We start from the raw sequence: 21379 nt of genomic DNA, 5'->3' as shown, positions 1-21379 counted from the left end.
TAAATGCATCAATGTATTAAGGCTGTTAAAGGCAATTATATGTGGAAATTATTTACTTCCCAGAGTTTCAAAGAATCCTTTATTTGTTATTGAACAGATTGCCAGTGTGTCTTTAAATGTTAATTACACTGTACCTTATAGGTTTCACTTTGCACACTGTGTGCACACCTCTCATAATTAATTGCTTTACAGTCAGACTGCTGGTTGCCAAGTAAAAGCCACTGGTAAGGAGAGAAAAACATACTACTAACTTCACATATGCATGAAAAAAAAATCTTTGTAAATTTCACACAACACCGTGCCCAGACATCTCATGATTATTTTCTGCACTTTGTCGACTTTTTGACTCCCACTCAGAGGATTTGCTAATGGGAAAAAGTAGCTGCTAATTTTACAAATGCAATTAAGAACTACAGATGTTCTTCGTGTTTCACTGTTGCAGTCATCACATTTGGGTTATCTGCTTGCAGTAGCCCTCAGTCGGCCTGATTAACAAAGTCTTGGGACCTGCATCGGTTGCTGTCCCTGCTTCTGTGATGTCAGGTCATCAGGGGTATAAAACATGCAGCCGATGCCATTACACCAGTCTTTCTTGCCGTGCGGTGCCCAAAGCAGAAGCAGTTCGCAAGTGCCGGTCAGCCGACTCCTGAAATTTTCGTTTTCAAGTTTCAGAACCGAAGTCTTAAACTAAAAGCTAAATACCCCGTTGGGGAAACTTTTTCTTGCTCTAAACCGATGTCAGTAAAAGTAAATAATTGCATTACTTGTGGAAAGCAAATACCTCATAAAGATTTTCATTCGTACTGTATTCCTTGCCTAGGCCCTGACCACGATGTACCTCGCTGTCGATTTTGTGCCTTATTTAAACCATGAACTATCAGTCATCGGTATATTTTTGCTGCTCGATTCAATTATCCTGATATGTCTTCGGTAAGCCACCTGACTACCGACATTCTGAAAAAAATGCAAAGATAAAAACAGAGACAGGCAGCCTAGGTCCAAAGCTGCCGACGACGCTTTTCTAAGCCAGTTGCCAGTTCGCCGGTACTCAGTGAGGCGCTTTTGCAGCCCCTGATGCCTGCTACTTCAGATTTGCAGGCTTCTACTGAGACCCATTCGGAGTCTGGTATGCCGCGAGATGCTTCAACTGTGGAACCTGCGGTTGTCTCTACCCTTGGATGGGTCCAGAGCAGCTCTGCAGGCACTGGCTTCTGAGGGTGTATTCAGGCCTACTGACTTGCGTATTAAACCAATGCCATCTTCTTCTTCAAGGCTTAAAACTCAAACCATGTCTAGAAAACTGACGCCCAGACCATGGTCTGGCCTCTATGCCTAAAAAACAAATGATAAGAATGGCTGAAGACCTTATTACTTTAATCAGGGGAAGCCAACCCAACCCCTCTAAGAGACCTAGGACTGAGTTTGCTTATGATACTTCTGACCAGGATTCTGAATTTTCTGTTTCCTCTGATGAACAGGATTTACCCTTATCTACTTGTGAGGATTCTGATGCTGAGGACTCTATTCCCCCTGCTTCCCCCCCAGAGGATTTCTCTTTTGGTGAAACCTTGCATACTGTCAGGGAGCATTTTCATTGGGAAAGTCAGGGTTTCTCTGATTCTAAAAAGAGGCTTAGGGATTTCTTACTCCTGCCCCAGCACAAGCCTTTAGCCATACCTCCTGTACTAGACATTGTTGATGATGCCTTTTCGGAATCTAGCTTGGCCCCTGATTCTTTACCTCCTGCTCCCAGAAAACCTGATATATATTACAGGGTCCCTGACTCTCACAAGTTGCTTTTTAAAAATCCTACTGCGGATCCTGAGACCATTTCCCAGGGACCCAAGGGCATTAAAGCTAACTGTCAGTTTCATATGTTAAAGTATCAGCAGCATATTATTGGATTGTTTAAAAAGAAAATGATGTTGATTCCTGATTGTGCTGAAAATAAGGATTTACAGGATTTACTGCACTCAGCTGAACAAGTTGGAAAGCATACTTTGCAATGTGATTTTGATTCACTAGAGGCATCTTACAGGGCTGCTGTGACTGGGTCTGTACTTAGAAGGCATGCTTGGCTTAAGGAGCAATCCTTGCCAGATCATGTTAAAGCAAAATTACTGGATGCTCCCTTAAATCAGGACCACCTATTTGGCAACAAGGCAGAAGAAGTTCTTAAAAAATGGAGGAAAAAGCTAAATCTATGCAAAAGTTCTTAAAAAAATGGAGGGAAAAGCTAAATCTATGCAAACTGTTAAATATTTTTTACAAGTACAGCCTCCAAGGTTTAGTAGGCATTGGCCTTCCAAGAATTGGTCCTTTCCTGCCTCTTCCAGGCCTTCTCAGTCCAAACCCAGATCCAGCAGAGCTACCAGACTTCAGTCCCAGGGTACGCACAGAACTAAGCTGTGTGGAGCCTCCACTTTCAAATCTGGGAGTAATAAAACTCCCCCCTATGGTAAACTGTCTCAATGACTTATTTTTAAAACTTCCCAGCACTTCTCAATTGATTGCCCCTTTGGGGGGAAATATTGCTCTTCATGCAAAGAACTGGGAACTCATTACCCAGGACAAATGGGTTTTAAATATAGTGTCCCAGGAATACAGATTTCACTTCCACACATTACCAACACCAAGCGAGTGGCCAGATCTACCCCCAAATCAGTGGGCAGAGGCCCAAAAGCAAGTAATTTCTCTCTTAAGCATGGGTGCTATTCAATTGGTACCAGAAGAGGAAAAGGGACAAGGTTTCTACTCGAGACTTTTCCTGGTACCCAGAAAAGACAATTCATGGCATCCTATCCTGGACTTGTCTACTTTAAACACCTTTTTGGTGATTCCAAGATTCAAGATGCTGACTCTTCACCAGTTGTTCCCCATGCTAGGCAAAGATGCCTGGTTGGCAACACTAGATTTAAAGGAAGCATACCTGCACATTCCAATCAGGGAATCTTGCAGAAGATTCCTACGCTTCAAAGCAGGCTACACGCACAATCAGTTCTCTGCACTGCCCTTTGGCTTATCTACTGTGCCCAGGGTATTCACAAAGTGCCTAGCTCCAGTTATTGCATTTTGCAGGCAAAGAAATATTCAAATATACCTATATCTGGACGATTGTCTAATTCAGGCAGAAAGCCAGGACATACTTTTGAATCATCTGGCTTTTGGACAAAGGGTACTAACTTGTCTGGGGTACACCATAAACGAAAAGAAATCACACCTAGTACCCTGTCAACAAATTATATTCCTGGAAGCAAGCTTGAATACAACTTCCCAGATGGCCTTCCTCACGCCAGAGAAACAAATTCATTTGACAACCTACTTCAAACAAGTGGCCACAAAAATCCTGCTATCTGCAAGGCAAATACTACAAGCCCTTGGGGTTCATGGCCTCCTGCATTCTTCTAATTCCATATGCAAGACTGTATATGAGGAAACTACAATGGTATCTAAAAAGCCTATGGTGTCAACATTGTCAGGATTTAGAAGCAATGATGCCTACGCCTAGAGTTCCTTTGGTGGGCAGAGGCCTGCCACCAAAACAAGGGACTACCATTCACACTACCCCCTGCCACTCAAATCCTAACAACAGACGCATTAGACTATGCATCGGGGGCTCACCTGGCAGGGAGTTGCATTCAGGGCAAATGGAACCCAAGTCAAATGCACCTGCATATCTATCAAAAAGAAATGTTAGTTGTACAGAATGCTCTGACAGCCTTCAAGGACCACATTCTTCCAGGACAATTAATGGTAAAGACGGACAACACCACTGTTACGTGGTACATAAACAAGCAGGGGGTTACACATTCTTACCCCCTTTGCAGACTAGCCATGGCATTGTGGAACACAGCCATGAGCTACCAAGTGCATCTACAAGCTCAATTCCTGCCAGGAAAATTAAATACATTGGCAAACGAACTAAGCAGAAACCTCATGGACCCACACAAGTGGAAACTGGAACCAAGGATTTTCAACATGTTGACAAGCAAATGGGGGAGCCCAGATATAGACCTGTTTGCCTCCCCCCAGAGCTATCAATTGGACAAATTTTGCACAAGGACGCCCCACAAACAAGCTTGGAAAGTGGATGCTGTGTCCTTCAGCTGGAAAAACCTTTCAGTTTATGCCTTCTCTCCTCTGCCTCTCCTCTCCAAAGTAGTACTAAAGGTCAAGCAAGACAAACCAAGGACAATTTTGATTGCACCAGACTGGCCACGCCAACACTGGTACCCCATCTTGCGCAGTATGTCATTGTTGGCCCCATGGCACCTGCCTCAGCCTCCTACTCTATTGTCTCAGCAGGAGGACCGGATTTTGCACCCTCAGCTTCAAACACTGAACCTAGCAGCCTGGCTAATTACCTAATCTCTCCTTTACCATCCCATCAGTAAACCAGTGTTGGACATCATTTTAGAGGCAAGGAGGCCTAGTACTAGAAAATCTTATGCTGAAAAACAGAAAATATTCTGTGCCTGGAACCAATCTCAAGGGATGAGCACAGCAGTGCCTAATTTACCTCAGATTTTACAATACTTAACTGAGATGCTTCACAAGGGCCTGTCTTTCTCCTCCATCAAAATTCATGCCTCAGCCATTGCAGGTCATTGTAACACAGAACCTCCCCTCTTCTCTTATCCACTGCTGAAGCAGTTCCTCAGAGGGGCCAAAAAATTTACGACCACCCAGCAGAGCTCCAACCCTAGCCTGGGACCTTAACTTTGTATTGGAGAAACTCACTCTTTCTCCTTTTGAGCCAGCTGCAACTGCAGAGTTAAAATTTCTTTCTTGGAAAACAGCTTCCTTTTTAGCAATCACTTCAGCAAGAAGGGTATCTGAATTACAGGCCCTTATGGCAGTGGAGCCTTTCATCATCTTTCATGCAGACAGGGTGTCCCTCAGGACCAATCCCTCCTTCATGCCCAAGGTGGTATCCAGTGTTGCCCTTAATCAGTCCATTCATTTGCCAACCTTCTTTCCTAATACACAGAACAAAGGGGAATGGATACTGCACTCCTTAGATGTGCACAGACAACTTAGATTCTACTTGGACAGGACTAAACTTCAAAGGAAATCTGAACAACTGCTGGTGGCATTTGCTGCAGGGGCAGAGGGGGAAGGCTATTTCAAAGCAAACCATTTCCAAATGGATAGGCCATTGCGTTCATTTCTGCTACAAGCACCATGGAAAACCTATCCCACAGGGGATCACACCCCACTCAACCAGGGCTGCATCTACTTCTACAGCCTTTCTCAGAGGCATCCCTACCAGGGACAGCCTAGAAGCTGCTACCTGGAGTTCTGTACATACTTTCACCAAGCATTACCATCTGCCAATTTTCTCTAAATCCAGAGCTGGCTTTGCCTCTGCAGTCTTGCAGGGCCTTTTAGCTGGTCCTAATGCTATCTAAATTCCTCCTCCCATCCTTAGCTTTGGGAATCTGCACAAATGTGATGACTGCAACAGTGAAACACGAAGAACATATTACAGTTGTGTACACTTACCATAAATGTACATGTTCGAGTGTATTCACTGTTGCAGTCCTGGTTACCCTCCCTCCAGCCCCCTTACTTCTTTAGGTTATACCTCTACTCTCCTTTAATATGCTCAAAAGCTTTTTGGTGTATTTGCTTTTTTGTTGGAGGTATAACCTTATATATTTATATATTCAATTGCTTCCCATTAGGGGGGGCACCTGACATCTGGGGCAAGAAAAACTGATATACTGGCGTCAGCTGCATGTTTTATACCCCTGATGACCTGACGTCACGGAAGAAGGGACAGCAACCGACGCAGGACCCAAGACTTTATTAATCAGGCCGACTGAGGGCTACTGCAAGCAGATAACCCAAATGTGATGACTGCAACAGTGAATACACTCGAACATCTACATTTATGGTAAGTGTACACAACTGTACTTTTTTCCATGCTGTATACCATTTAGTGTTATCTTCCAAGCCTTTTTACATAAAATTGTGTACTGCTTAAACTAAAAACATTACTCTAGACACCAACCCTTGCAAAAATGGGTAATTGTTATAATCTACATATAATTAGATCAGTACACTTTTTCCATCCCCTACCACAGCCACCAAAGATCACAGCATTATATTAGCTTTAACTTGATTCTTTCCAGCCTCTCCTATTATATTTGTATCATGTAAAATAAAGCCTGGATACATAGCAACTAAGAAAAAGTATTTTCTTGCTTTAATTTATGCAACAGTCACTGATAAGACTTCCCAGCTCACATTAAAATGCTTCTGTCTTCACAGTATGCAAAACTATCATACAGCATAGCATGCAGTTTATATTATTAAATTCTCAGACCCTTCATTGTCTTTCTAAACACTTTTAAAGCAAGAAACAGCTTTATTGAGTTATCACTTATGACGTAGGCAGTCATACATTTATATAAATGAAAACAAACAATACTGACATATTTTTAGTTGTAGACGTTATGCATCACTTATAAATCTTCTGTGGAGTCATTGTCGGACATTATGTAGCTCATTCAGCTGCTGCCTTTACTTAAACCTCATTCCTCCTCCAAAACATTATTCTGCATGTATTGTTCCCACATTTCCAGTTTTTATGCAATTTGGTCCAACCCTTTTCTAAAGACCCACTTCCAGTTCTTTTATTTCTGTTACTGTATTCACTACTTCTAGTACAGGGCACCCTAGGCGGCCGCCTAGTTGGCCTATGCCAAAGGCCGGCTATGAGTACAGCTGATTTAGACTTTGATTTCCATTTTCTAGTAATTGCTTTTTGGAAGCCACCAGAATAAAACTCAGCAAGGCCTTACTATGTTTAGGCAGTTCAGACTCTGTATCATAGTAAAAAAAAAAAAAAAAAAAAAAATCCTTAGTTATATCAATTTGAATTTTTAAAGTCTGTCAACTCATGACACTCCCAGAAAATGTTTCCAGTTATCCCGTTCTTCCCCATCTCATCTCCAACATTTGAAATCTACCTGTGGAAAAATTATTTGGGGCCTGCTTTGGTTATAAAAATACCCATGCAAACATTTCCAAGCAAAGATCCTAAATCTTCTAGACATTGCTGAATATTTTGGGAGCCTTACATATATCTTCCCATTATTTCTTTGTAAATTGCTTAAACAGTCGATGTCTTCCAAATCTTTTCTAACCTCCTCTGATTGATTCCTATAGTTATAATGTAATATTTCATATGCCTTACTAATTATCCTTTTTTTGACAGCAGCTTCTGTTCTAGATTCTACTTAAAACTAGTGCTTGTCTTTCACTTAGGATCCCCCTATTCCTTTCTGTTTGCCTATACTCTAATATCAATCCTTGATAGGGAAGGCAATCTCTAGGTTGCAGTACAAATTATTTCTTGGGCTCCTCCCATTTTATTACCTTTCTCTCTGTAATTATTTGCTCCTAATACTGTGGTTCTTTTGCTTAACTGCAATGTTTCTAAACGTATGCATATTATCCAGATACTGTTTTAGTTTCTCTTAACACATTGCATTTACTCTTCCTCTTATTCTTTGAGATTCTCCGTATTCTGCAATACTTTAACCTTTGTCAGCTTCTCTAAGTAATTTCTATTACTTCTTTAATCATATCTCTTTCACTTTTATTTCAACCCTATGTTTAAACTCCATTTTCATTTTGTCTTGGTCACTTGTAGTGTAACCTCTGAATATATCTCGATCTTCCCTAATAAGTCTCAATTAATTATCAGTACCCATTCCCTCTCTTTTTAACAGGCAGGTAGGGAAGTGCAAGTGTCTTAGTTTTACTTCATTACCCTACATCTTTATCTTAGTTTTTATTGGTGCATGATCAGAAATAGTTATTGGATGTGTACCAAAGCTTTCAGTTACATGCGCATCTTCCTGTGAAATATCATTTCTTTGTAGTCTAGCCCATTTATTGTACCTTGGGGAATAATATGTAAATTATGACTGATTCCTCCTAGTGAATTTACATCTTCCATACCAAATATTTTCATAAATCTCTTCAGAAATCTACTCTCTGTTGTTATATTGCCCCTCCTAAGTCCCGCTGATACATCCTCACTATTGAAAATCAAATTCCAGTCCCCACCTGTAAATAATATTTCTTTCTGAAAGCTCATTATTTCTCCCAAAACTTTCTTCTGCTCCATAATACCAGTTTTTGGTGGAATATAAATACATGTCATTGTAATTCTCCCTTGTTTATAGCCCCTTTGTACCACAAATTTACCATTTTTGTCTCCCCCCATCTACCACTACTGGAGCCCCTTTTGTAGAAATATTCTGTCTACTACTATATTGCCCTTTACAGTAATATTAAACCATTTAACACAAAATAAATCAATGCAAAATAATTTTACTTGTATTTATCCCCCTCCCAAAATTATTTTCTTCATGGGGAAACTGGGCCTAATGAGATTCTTATGCTTTAACTCCCTGTACATTTTAAAATAACAGTACATAATAAAGCTAATATTCTTTCATTTACTCTTTCTCATGCTATCTTTATTATTAGCCATCTCCATAGTCCTCACTTTTTCAAAAGAATATACCATTGTTATAGCAAAGTTTGCATGCAAAAAAACTAACTATAACAAGTGTGTGTTACAGGGATGTGCTGATGTGTGAGCCTCACTGTTGATAACAAGCCTAATGCTGCCACACAGATGGCAGTCATCATAGTACTTCACTAAAATTCAACCAACAGCTTTAAAAGTTGCAGCACATCTCATGCTGCATCACAGAACACAGCCAGATGCAAAGTGCATTGCTGTTCTCCAGCAGATTTAAAAACTGTTGGACACTTTCTGCTGCCCCACAGTATTTCACTGGAAACTAGCTAACAGCTTTAAAGGCTGTAAGTTGCCTTAAGCTGCCATGCAAACATCAACCAGAAGTAAAGTGTTCCTCAAATTAAGCAATAGCTGTAAAAGCATTTTGTTTTTTAAACTGATAACACATTGAGGTAGCAAAACTCTTCACATATTGCAAAGAATTATGACTGGGTCTGTGAACTTTAACCGTTTGTTATGCGCTATTCCTATAGATTCAAGAAATTCCTCTCTCGATGTTTGCTGTGTGAGCTGAATTACTTGAATCCATTTCTCAAACATTTAATTACTTGCTTATGATTGGAGATGCAGTCACTATTCTCTCTGTTAATACCAGCTGCAAAGGGGGGGGGGGGGGGTGGAGTCATAAAATGCTGATTTTCTTTTTTCCCCAAAAACCTTTATTGAGTTATCACTTGTGATACAGGCAAATGTACATATATAACGGGTTACCGGCGATACATCGAACGGCCACAACATTGAAATCCACTTCGACACCCGGAGAGCCGATGATCACCATACGATAAGGAACCGTTTGGCCATCCATAACTCCAACTCCTCCAATGAAACAAACACACATGTGGAGGGGCTTCGCCCCTCACATCCCCTTACTTAATATTCCAACTCCGAGAACGCACTACCACAGGGGTACAGGGCAAAGTTCATGGTGATGGCCAAATGGTTCCTTACCGTATGGTGGTCGTCGGCTCTCTGGGTGTCAATATTCCAAGGTGTCAATGAAGTGGATTTCGATGTTGTGGCCATTCGATGTACTGACGGTAACCCATATAACATATATAACCTAAGCAATTTTACATAAATTATTAAATTCCTGCCTTTTTTAAACATAGACTATCATGCATTTATATAAATAAAAACAAACCACACCGACATAATCCTAGTTGCAAGCATTTTACATCGCAAACCATACTGACACACTCCCATTTGCAAACATTATACATCACTTATAATCTGCCCAATTTTCCTCACGCAAACATTACATAGCTCATTTAAGTGCTGCCACATTTTAAACCTTATTCCTCTCTTGGATGTATTGATGATCTTCATGTTTCACTATTGCAGTCATTACATTTGGGTAATCTGCTGGCAGGTTGCCCTCATTCGGCCTGAATTCCAAAGTCTTGGGTCCTGCATCGGTTGCTGTCTTCTCTTCATGACGCCAGGTTGTCAGGGGTATAAAACATGCAGCCGACGCCATTTTCTTTAGTCTTTCTTGCCGCGCGGTGCCAGAAGTGCCAGTCGGACGACTACTGAAATATTTGCGTTTGAGTTTCAGAACCGAAGTCTTCAATAAAGCTAAGTAACCCGTTGGGGAAACTTTTTTCTTGCTTTTTACCGATGTCAGAAAAAGTTAATAATTGTATTACTTGTGGGAAGCAAATACCTCATAAGGATTTCCATTTATACTGTATTCCTTGCCTAGGCCCTGACCACAACATGCTTGGCTGTTGGTTTTGTGCTAGATTTAACCAGCGCACTATTAAGCGTCAGTATATTTTTGCATCTAAGTATTTTGGAAACAGATTTAACTAAACAGAGATGTCATCGGATAGCAATCCGACTACCGTAGTACATAAAAAAACGCAAAGAAAAGGACAGAGAAAGGCAGTCGAGATCCAAAACCGACGACAAAGCTTCTCCTAAGCGAGTCGCCGGTTCACCGGTACTCAGTGAGGCACTTTCGCAGCCCCTGATACCCGCTACCTTCAAGTCACAGGCCTCTACCGACATCCATGTGGAGTCAGGCATGCTGCAAGATATTCAAGGTATTGGACCGACGGATGTATCTCCCTCAGATGGGTCCGGAGCCGCTGAGCAGGCACTGGCTTCTGAGGGTGTATTCAGATCTCAACATTTTTACATCAAACCGAAAGCTGCAAAACCAAAGGCAAAGACACCTTCTAAAACTAAAAAAATGATGCCTGAGCCACGTGCACAGGCCTCTATGTCTAAAAAACAGATGATCAAAATGGCTGAAGACCTTATTACCTTGATCAGGGGTACCCACCCCCCTCCAGATAAGAGGCCTAGGCAAGACACTGATTATGAATCTTCAGATCAGGTTTCTATTTCTTCTGATTCCTCTTCTGATCAGGAATTATCTTTACCTCCCTATGAGGATTCTGATGCTGCGGAGTCTATTCCATCTGCATCTCCTCCTGAGGATTATTCATTTGGAGAAACCTTGCATACTTTGAGGGAGCATTTTCACTGGGAGTGTCAAGACTTCTCAGAATCAAAAAAGAGGCTCAGGGATTTCCTCCTTTTCCCTCAGCACAAGCCTTTAGCCATTCCCCCTGTGTTAGACATTGGGATGATGTTTTTCCGGAGTCAAGCCTGACCCCTGACTCTTTACTTCCGGCTCCCAGTAAGCCTGACTGGTATTACAAGGTCCCGGACTCTCATAAATTCTTATTTAGAATCCCTGCTGCTGCTCCTTAAACTATTTCACAGGGGCCTAAGGGAGTTGAGGCCTCAATAGCAAAAAACCCTACCCCCTCCAACAGAGATTCCAGGGCACTGGACAGATGGGGAAAAAAAGGTTTATACATCTGCAACCTTGGCAATCAGGGCCTTAAACTGTCAGTTTCATATGCTTAAGTACCAAGAATATGTTACGGAATTGCTGAAACAGAAAATGATGTTGATTTCAGAATGTGCAGAAAATAAGGAATTTCAGGAATTATTGCATGCAGCTGAAAAAGTTGGAAAGCATACTTTGCAATGTGGTTTTGATTCTTTAGAGGCCTCCTGCAGGGCCGCAGTTACTGGATCTGTGATTAGGAGGCATGCCTGGTTAAAGGAACAAAATTTGCCTGATCATGTTAAATTGCTAGATGCACCTTTACAGCATGATTCTCTGTTAGGTGTTAAGGCAGAAGAGGTTTTAAAGAAAATGGAAGACAAAGCTAAGTCTATGCAAACTGTTAAAGATTTCTTACAAGTGCAGCCGCCTAGATTCAGTAGACACTGGCCTACAAAAAATTGGTCTTTTCCTGTGTCAGACAGAGCTCAGAGGTGCAAATCCAGATGCCCTAATGGTTCCAGGTACCAGGCTCAAGACTCCTACAGGTCAAAGCAATGGGGCGCATCCACCTCCAAATCTGGAGGAGAAAAAGTGCAAACCTACAGAAAGCAATCCCAATGACTTCCCTTTGCCTACACCAAGCACTTATCTTTTGGCAGCACCCATAGGGGGAAAATTAGCACTTTTTGCTCAAAATTGGCAGGTAATAACCCAGGACAAGTGGGTACTGAACATCGTATCACAGAGATACAGATTCCATTTCCACACTCTGCCAATGACAAATGGTTGGCCAGACCTGCCAAAAAAACAATGGGCAGAGGCACAGAAACAGGTGACGTCCCTCCTGGATATGGGGGCCATTCAGATGGTACCAGAACAGGAAAAAGGACAAGTTTTTTACTCAAGACTGTTCTTGGTACCCAGAAAGGACAAAGCCTGGTGGCCAATACTGGATTTATCGATTTTGAACACATACCTGGACATTCCAAAATTCAAAATGCTCACTTTGCAACAGATTCTGCCCACGCTGGGCAAGAATGCTTGGCTGGTGACTTTAGACTTAAAAGAGGCATACCTGCATGTCCCGGTAAGACAGTCATGCAGAAGATACCTCAGGTTCAAGGCTGGCTTACTGCATTACCAATTCTCTGCACTGCTCTTTGGCTTATCTACTGTGCACAGGGTCTTTACAAAGTGCCTGGCACCAGTAATTGCATTTTGCAGACACAGAAGTATTCAAATATATCCGTACTTGGACGACTGTCTCATTCAAGCAGAGAACAAGGACACTCTTCTATGACACCTGGCATTTGTGAAAAGGCTTCTAGCATGCCTAGGGTACACAGTAAACGAAAAGAAATCACAACTGGTACCCTCTCAAAAGATAACGTTCCTGGGTGCAAGCTTGCATACAGCTGCCTAGACGGCTTACCTCACGCCAGACCAACAAAGGCAACTGACTACTTACTTCAAACTGATGGCAATAAAAACCCAGTTTTCTGCAAGACAAATTCTGCAGGCTCTGGGCTTCATGGCATCCTGCATTTTACTAATTCCATACGCAAGACTTCAGTGGTACCTAAAAAGTTTATGGAGTCAGCATTCACACAGTCTGGAAACAATGATTCCTCTCATCCCCTGCCTGCAACAGGAGTTTCTATGGTGGGCAAAGGCTTGTCACCAAAACATGGGATGGCCCTTCACTCTACCCCCTGCCAGCCAAACCTTAACAGACGCATCATATTATGCCTGGGGGGCCCACATGGCAGGAAGATGCATTCAGGGCATATGGGTACCAAACCAAATGCATCTACATGTCAACCAGAAAGAGATGCTAGCCATTCAAAATGCTCTAACAGCATTCAAGGACTTATTTCATCCAGGACAATTACTGATAAAGACGGACAACACCACAGTCATGTGGTATATAAACAAGCAAGGAGGCATGTACTCATACCCCCTTTGCAGATTAGCCATGGCACTGTGGAACACAGCTTTGACCTTCCAGATAAATCTTCAAGCTCAATTCCTGCCAGGAAAACAGAACACTGGCAGACAATTTAAGCAGAAACCTTATGGATCCTCACAAGTGGAAACTAAATCCACAAGTATTCAGCATGATAACAGAGAAATGGGGGAGCCCAGACATAGATCTATTTGCCTCTCCTCAAAATTATCAACTGAAAAGATTCTGCACAAGGACTTGTCACCGACAAGCATGGAAAGTGGATGCCCTATCTTTCAGTTGGAAAAACCTGTCAGTTTTCGCCTTTCCTCCTCTGCTTCTTCTACCCAAGGTCCTCCTAAAAGTCGGACAAGAGAAGCAAAAATGATATTAATTGCCCTGGACTGGCCCCGCCAATACTGGTACCCAATCCTAAGGAACTTGTCTCAATACCCAGCTTGGACCCTGCCTCAAAAACCACAACTACTGTCCCAGCAAAACAATCCGATCCTGCACAGTCAACTACAGACTCTGAACCTGGCAGCATGGCTAATCATACCAACAACACCTCTCAGTAAAGCTGTGATGGATGTCATTTTGGAAGCCAGAAGGCCTAGTACTAGAAACTCTTTTGCTGACGAATGGAAGAGATTTTGTGCTTGGAATCGAGCACAAGGAACTGATACAGCAGAACCACATATCCCTCAGATATTACAATACTTAACTGAGATGCTTGACAAAGGCCTATCTTTCTCATCAATCAAAATCCATGCCTCTGCCATTTTGGCTCATTACAATACAGAGCCACCAATCTTTTCTCATCCCTTACTAAAACAGTATCTTAGAGGAGCCAAAAACCTAAGGCCTCCTAAAAGATCACCTTTACCTGCATGGGACCTCAATTATGTGTTGGAAAAGCTCACCCTGCCTCCATTTGAACCAGCCGCTACTGCTGATATAAAGTTCTTATGAAAGACAGCCCTGCTACTAGCAATTACTTCAGCAAGAAGGGTTTCAGAGCTACAGGCCCTCATGGCTGTAGAACCTTTTATCATATTTTACCCAGACAGGGTGTCTCTGAGGACAAATCCTACTTTTATGCCTAATGTGGTTTCCAGTGTGGCTCTTAACCAAACAATCCATCTGCCAACTTTTTATCCAAATCCGCAGAACAAAGGGGAAAGAATTTTGCATTCCTTGGACGTACACAGACAGCTAAGATTCTACTTGAGCAGGACAAAAGCTCTAAGAAAAACTGAGCAATTACTAGTGTCATATGTTGCAGGATCAGAAGGAAAGGCTATCTCAAAGCAGACAATTTCAAAGTGGATAAGCCACTGCATCCGTTTCTGCTACTCACACCATGGTAAACCTGTGCCCAAGGGCATTAGGTCTCATTCCACCAGAGGTGCAGCTACTTCGGCAACCTTTCTCAGAGGGGTACTAACCAAAGACATTCTAGAGGCTGCTACTTGGAGTTCTGTTCACACCTTTACAAAGCATTACCATTTGCCTCTCTACTCTAAGTCCAGGGCAGGCTTTGCCACTGCAGTGCTGCAGGGCCTTATAGCCACACTTAATGCTGTTTAGCTCCAGCCTCCCAACCATAGCTTTGGGATTCTACCCAAATGTAATGACTGCAACAGTGAAACACGAAGAACATAGTACAGTTGTGTACACTTACCGTAAATGTAGATGTTCGAGTGTATTCACTGTTGCAGTCCAGGTTACCCTCCCGCCATCCTCCTTTCATTCTACAGTTTATCTTTCCTTCTCTATCTTCTGCAACCTATGTGGTGTATTTGCTTGTAGATGAAGGTAAAGTTTATATTGATGCATATGTATGTATGTATGTATATATATATATATATATATATATATATATATATATATATATATATATATATATATATTATACCTTTTTGGGGGCACCTGACATCGGGGCCAAGAAAAACTAAAGAAAATGGCGTCAGCTGCATGTTTTATACCCCTGATGACCTGACGTCATGGAAGAGAAGACAGCAACTGAAGCAGAACCCAAGACTTTGGAATTCAGGCCGACTGAGGGCAACCTGCCAGCAGATTACCCAAATGTAATGACTGCAACAGTGAATACACTCGAACATCTACGTTTATGGTAAGGGTACACAACTGTACTTTACCACAGTTCCTATTTTTTCCTATGTAGTTTGCTCCTACTCCTTTCTAAAGATCTCAGTGTCAGTTGTTTTATCTCTGTTACTTTATTCACTGCTTCTAGTATAGTTGATTTAGATTTTGATTTCCATTTTCTAGTAATTTCTTTTTTGGCAGCCACCATTATTAGACACAGCAGTTTTAACTATGGTCAAGAAACCAACTGATTTTAAAAAATGCACTTCCTGTGGGCACAAAATTCCAAATTCTGATGCTCCCAGTGAGTGTGTTTGTTGCCTAGGATTGGGACACATAAACATGGATTGTTCTCTTTGTGCCACTTTTAATTTGAGAGGTATTTTGGATAGAAGAAATAAGCTGGTGCTTAAGGGCTTGTTACCACCTTTTTCAGGGACTCAAACCCCCAGTAAATGTACAAAGTCTGCTTCGATATCTCGATAGAGATCCCCTACCCGATATCCAAAGTCCTTGGCTTTCACCATGGCTTCATCGGATTCACCATGGCTTCATCGGAGCCTCCTCAGAAAATCAGAAGAACTTCAGATTTGTCCACATTGGATCCTAAATCCTCGGATCCGACTGTCATACTGATAAAGTCTCCCAAGCCACATTCAGATTCAAAGACTTCAGATCCAACCATTACTTTAACCAAGTGTCCTAGAACCCATTCACCCAGATTCATAGATGACCCAGTATCCCCTCGACTCCACTCCCCAGTTTTGCAGACTTCACTGAAGAGAGAAATGAGACCTCAGTCTACAACCTCATCCATTAGATCCTCCAAGAGTCTTTCCAAGGCCACTGTGGATAGGATGATGAAATTCCTCAGAGCTCAAATTCAGATGGGGGTTATTCCAGCTCTAGCTACAATCTGATCCATGAGCCTTCCCTCCACTTCCCAGGTAGTGATTTCTCCTTCTCCAATCTGTCCCATGGTTTCTGAGCCCTTAGATCCGAGAGACCTGAGAGTTTCGGTATCCGATCCAAAGATGATTAGGTCTTCCACTCTGACAGTTACCCTGACTGTTTCCTGTCCTTCACCATTGGATCCAGGATGAGTCTCAGAGCAGAAGCATCGGCACTGGATCCCAGGGGCTAGGGTCTACTCTGATGTTGTCAGACCCATCTTTGCCCCTTGGAGCTTTGGCTCTAGGTAGCTCAGGTCCATCTTCCTCCTTAAGGCACAGATCGGCGCAGGGTCAGGGAGTGGCTACATTGTAGGTTTCTGCCCTGGTGCAACCTGTCATGGCTTCTCCCAGTCTGTCTGCATTCAAGGTAGTGGAAAGGGCTTTCTCTCATCTGAGATATCCAAGCTCTCCGTCATCTTGGGATCCTACATCTCTTCCCAGTGGGTTTGAGCTCAGACTCCATTAGACCTACTACACAGTGACGGCTGGTGCTATCTAGCATCCAGACAGTTTCTCTACAGGAGCTTCCCTTCATTTCAGAGACCTGTCTGGAACATCCCACTGAGGAGGTTCTCCGGAAAAGAATGTGCAATAGGAGGTGCATAGATTCCCCTTTGGAATCTCTCACAGAGGATATTGACTTTGAGGAAGGAGAAGAGCCCCCCAAATCTCCACCAGATGACGTCTCTTTTGGAGGCATGTTAGAGAGTCATAAGTAAAAGGGTGGATGGTCTGCATTTCTGGAAGTTTTTGACTCCGGCCCATACACGTCTTGGGTGACTCCCCAGCTGATGAGCTTATCGCCCTAGTCTCTCACTGGGCATGGAAGGAACAGGACTGTATTAAATCTGTACCTCGATGTCTAGGCAAGCTTTTGGCATCACCAAAGACGGATCCCATTGGAGCAGAGTCGTCCTGTTGATGCTATGGTTGTGGCGGCAGCCGCAAAAAAGGAGCTAGCTGAGCAGAGCTCCTCTGTTCATCCCCCTAACAGAGAGTCAAGGGAGTTGAACAGATTTGGGAAGCACATTTTTGCTTCAAAGACCTGAATTATTTAGCACACTTTACAAGGCTGCAAAGGTATTTGACCAAGCAGCTTTCCAAATCCCTGTCTGCGTCCATGTCTGTGGGTGAGTATAAGAGGTCATCTTCACAACTGGCCACACTATTGTCCATTTCCAATACATCCTTTAGATTGATATCCCACACTGCAGAGGGTACCTCATGGGCTGCCAGATCAGGCATTGGTCTTTGGAGATATGCGTGGATGCAGTTATGTGATTTTGCAGAGCCCTTCAAGTTTTCTTTCATCAGTGCTCCTACTGATGGAACCTCATTGTTTGGCCCTCAAAAGCAAGACATGGTTTGCCACAGGGATTCGATTTTCTACCGCCTGTGATCTTTTTCTCAGAATCAGAGGGGGCAAGAAAATGTTGTTCCGTAAGTCTTAGGGTGTTTCCAGGATCCACATGGGGACAACTCCTCCGGGAGTCGGGGAATTCAAATGGAAGATGCAGTCCTTGCAACAGAGGAGGCCTGCAAAACCAGGGTTTCTGAGACTCCTTTCTAGATAGACCCATTCAGCAACTCTGAAGGGTTGACTGACTGCTGAACTCTTGAGGCAGTTGGGGGGGTACTGATCCTTAACACCCAGATGCATGGGCTTTTATAACAAAAGATTCTTGGGTGATAAAAATAATATCCAGAGGTTATTTCATACCATTTTTCCAGATTTCCCCAAATCAAAAGAAGAAAGCTTCCTGACATCCCACCCAGTCAGAGAGAAGCAGTAGCTCAGGAAATTCAAAAGCTGCTAGACAAAGGAGTCATCCAGGAGGTCTCACCAGATGAAATGGGATTCAGAACTTACTCAAGGGTCTTTTTAGTGCCAAAGAAAACAGGGGACCTGAGACCTGTTTTGGATCTAAGCAACCTGAACCAATTTGTGAAGAAGGCAAAGTTCTGAATGGTCACAGTTCAGTCCATCCTGCCTTTTCTGCACAAGGAAGATTAAATCTGGTCAGTGGAGCTTCAGGATGCATACCATCACAACAAGATGAACAGATGATCTTGAAAATTTCTATGCTTTCAGTTGGGAGCCAGTCACTTTCAGTTCAGAGCCCTGCCCTTTGGTCTCACCACGTCCCCCAGAGTGTTTACCAAGTGAATGGCAGTGATAGCAGCTCACCCGAGACTGCTGTGATTCTGAGTGTTTCCATATCTAGAAGACTGGCTTCTCACCGCCCCAACCAGGCATGTCTTAGAAAGAACAGTCAAGGGACTATTTGCTCCAACTTTGTCAAACACTAGGCATCTCAGTAAACATCGCCAAATCAAAACTACAACCAGTACAGAACATGGAGTTCATCGGTGCCCAGTTGAAAACAGTAAGTCAGATTGCTGCTCTGCGTACACATCGTGTAGAAGCAATCAAGTTCCAGGTACAGCAAATTCTTGTCCATCCTACTCCTCTAGCCAGACTTGTTCGTCACACTGTGGGTTCAATGGCAGCAGCCATAATCCTGGTTCTTATAGCACATTTGTATATGTGTGTTCTCCATTGGACTCTAGCTTTTCAGTGGTCTATTCTACAACATCCTCTATCATTCCCAGTCAAACTCATTTGAGTATGCAAAAATCATTTTTTGTTGGTGGATTCAGTTGGACAAGATTTACAGAGGCTCTCCTTTTATTCTGTCTCTCCCAGTGGTCACAGTGACCAAGGACGCCTCACAATTCAGGTGGGAGGCATTTTTTAGGATGGACAGTCCATGGCATGTGGTCCCCCAAAGGGACCAGTTTGTACATCAATGTGCTAGAGATAAGAGTGGTACTATTAATATTGCAGACCTTTTAAGGTATTCTCTCTCTAGGGACTGTTGCAGTGGCGGCTTGTGACTTCAAATCAAAGGGGGGCTGCAGGAGACATCTGAATGGGTGGGGTCAATGGGAAGGGGCGAGGCCAACTAGAAAGAGGAGGAGCTATGCTCAAAACCACAAAAACTAACTAAATACACTGCCCTGGGTGCCAAACCATCATTATGAGAGTCCAATCAAGACAAAATGACGTGTAGAAGAATAAAAATATTTCAATGCATTGGCTGCATGACCGCTTACTTAATATCTAGATGGAAACAAAAAAATTGTTAGTCATGAAAAAATAAATCACTTTTTAACTACATTAATGGAATGCCAGTCAAAATCAAGTATAAGAAAAACAAGCAGCACTCAACTCAAACCACTTCTTGCACTGCAGTTCTAATTATAATTTATATTCAGCTTTATTAAAGTACCAAGTAACATGCTGAAAGTAGAAATCTCTGATCCCCTCACTTGTAAAAATGTTTCTTATCCAAAAAAAGACCTGCTGCCTGACAACTATCTACCTGTTTCATGGGGAAAACATGATCAAAGTAAAAAATTAACATTGCTTAAAAGGATTACTGTACAGGTTATGGACCACACGACTGGCATTCTGTTTAATTTATGGGTAAAGCCTGCAGAGATGACTGGAAGCCACCAAGTGTAATGAGCTTCTTAAAATAATGTAATCCTGTCCTTTATGACACATACTGTCATATGCATTTCAATACCCAAGGCTTATACATTATCTAGTTAAGTATTCTCTACATGGCAACAGAAAGAGAGCAACAGGCACTTTGAGTAATTAGCATAAATCAACAGTACAAAAAGTATGACAGAAACCAGACCATTCTGCAAAAATCAAGGACAGATGAAAAGCCACTCTAGTACTTGTCTACCTTGGATGGGGGGGATACTCTGCACATTTACACTGCATAACTGCTCCTTGCCTTACTTCGACACATCCAGAGTCACTACATGGGGGAGTGGGGTGCAACAAGTATGTCACAATTTGAAATGTCTCTGGCTGACTGTGATGGCCCTAACACATTTGTCATACCTCTCAACCTCAGAGCAAGAAATATGGACAAAGCCTTACAAAGAAGTGCGACAAAGGCCCAAAAATAAGAACAATTTTTAAATATTGCTCATAAACTTAAAAATATAATAGAATAGGTCTTGCATTAGTATGAATTTTCTGAATGGTATGAAATCTGAAACTCAAACGTCTGTCATTATTTTCTAACTTCAGTCTTTAATGATTTGTCACTAATTTGCCAAAAAAACACAATTTTGTGAAAAATGGACCAAAAATGTGATGTAAAAATATAAAATAGCCACACAATACAGCTGGGAACCTGTCAAAGAAAGGACACTTTAATATTAGTACTGCTAACAAAATTAAAGAATCTACATGCATTTCTGAAATAAAAGTAATCTATGACTCTGATTATTACAGTTATATTTCTTAATTGTAAACTCTCCATGTTTTCTTCCAAAATTGCTATTTTGCGGAGGGATTATTAGGGGGAAGAGCAACATTTTGAGCCAAAATCAGGGACAGTTGAGAGGTTTGGCTATGCCTAATTCTATAAAGCAATTTGTTTGCATGTACCTCTCAACCTGTTAATGCAATAAATCTGGACAAGGTCAAATATATTGGGGGAATATATAAACAGTACTAAAAATTGCTCTTGTATAAACTGAGACAGTTGATAGAACAACAGGTCTTACTTTAGCATGCATTTTTCTGAAGGTTATGAAGTCTGAAACTCATTGTGTCATTATTTAGTGACTTAATTCCTAAATGATTTGCCAGAAAACCACAAATTTTATGAGGAACAAACCAAAAATAAGAAGCAAAAATCTATTCATTCTTTGAAAATCTGGACAGTTGGGAGGTATAGTTCATCTGGGGCTGTCTTTTAGTTTGCTGTCCTTCCCCCTCACAAACTCATGGTCGAATGGAGCCTCCCCCTGCAGCCATTCCAATGATCCATTACTTGGCTATTTCACTCCATTTACCATAAACACTAATGTGCATACTGATTTACTTCTATGATGATTTGGACTTCATTTGAAAGTTTTATTTTGCATTTTACAGCACGAGCACCAAGACATCTGCTAAACAAACT

General features: G+C 42.1%; 1 protein-coding gene across 3 annotated transcripts in view; it reads left to right on the top strand.

The window, feature by feature from the left end:
- Window positions 1-21379, top strand: part of MTRF1 (mitochondrial translation release factor 1) — a 793430-nt gene that overhangs the window by 100120 nt on the left and 671931 nt on the right. The window lies entirely within an intron of this gene.

Source organism: Protopterus annectens, chromosome 5.part0, assembly GCF_019279795.1.
Source record: "Protopterus annectens isolate FY-2018-M chromosome 5.part0, PAN1.0, whole genome shotgun sequence".
In the NCBI taxonomy this organism is placed as follows: Eukaryota; Metazoa; Chordata; order Ceratodontiformes; family Protopteridae; genus Protopterus; species Protopterus annectens.
The sequence above is the reverse complement of the archived record's forward strand: the minus strand, read 5'-3'. Positions and strand labels throughout refer to the sequence as shown.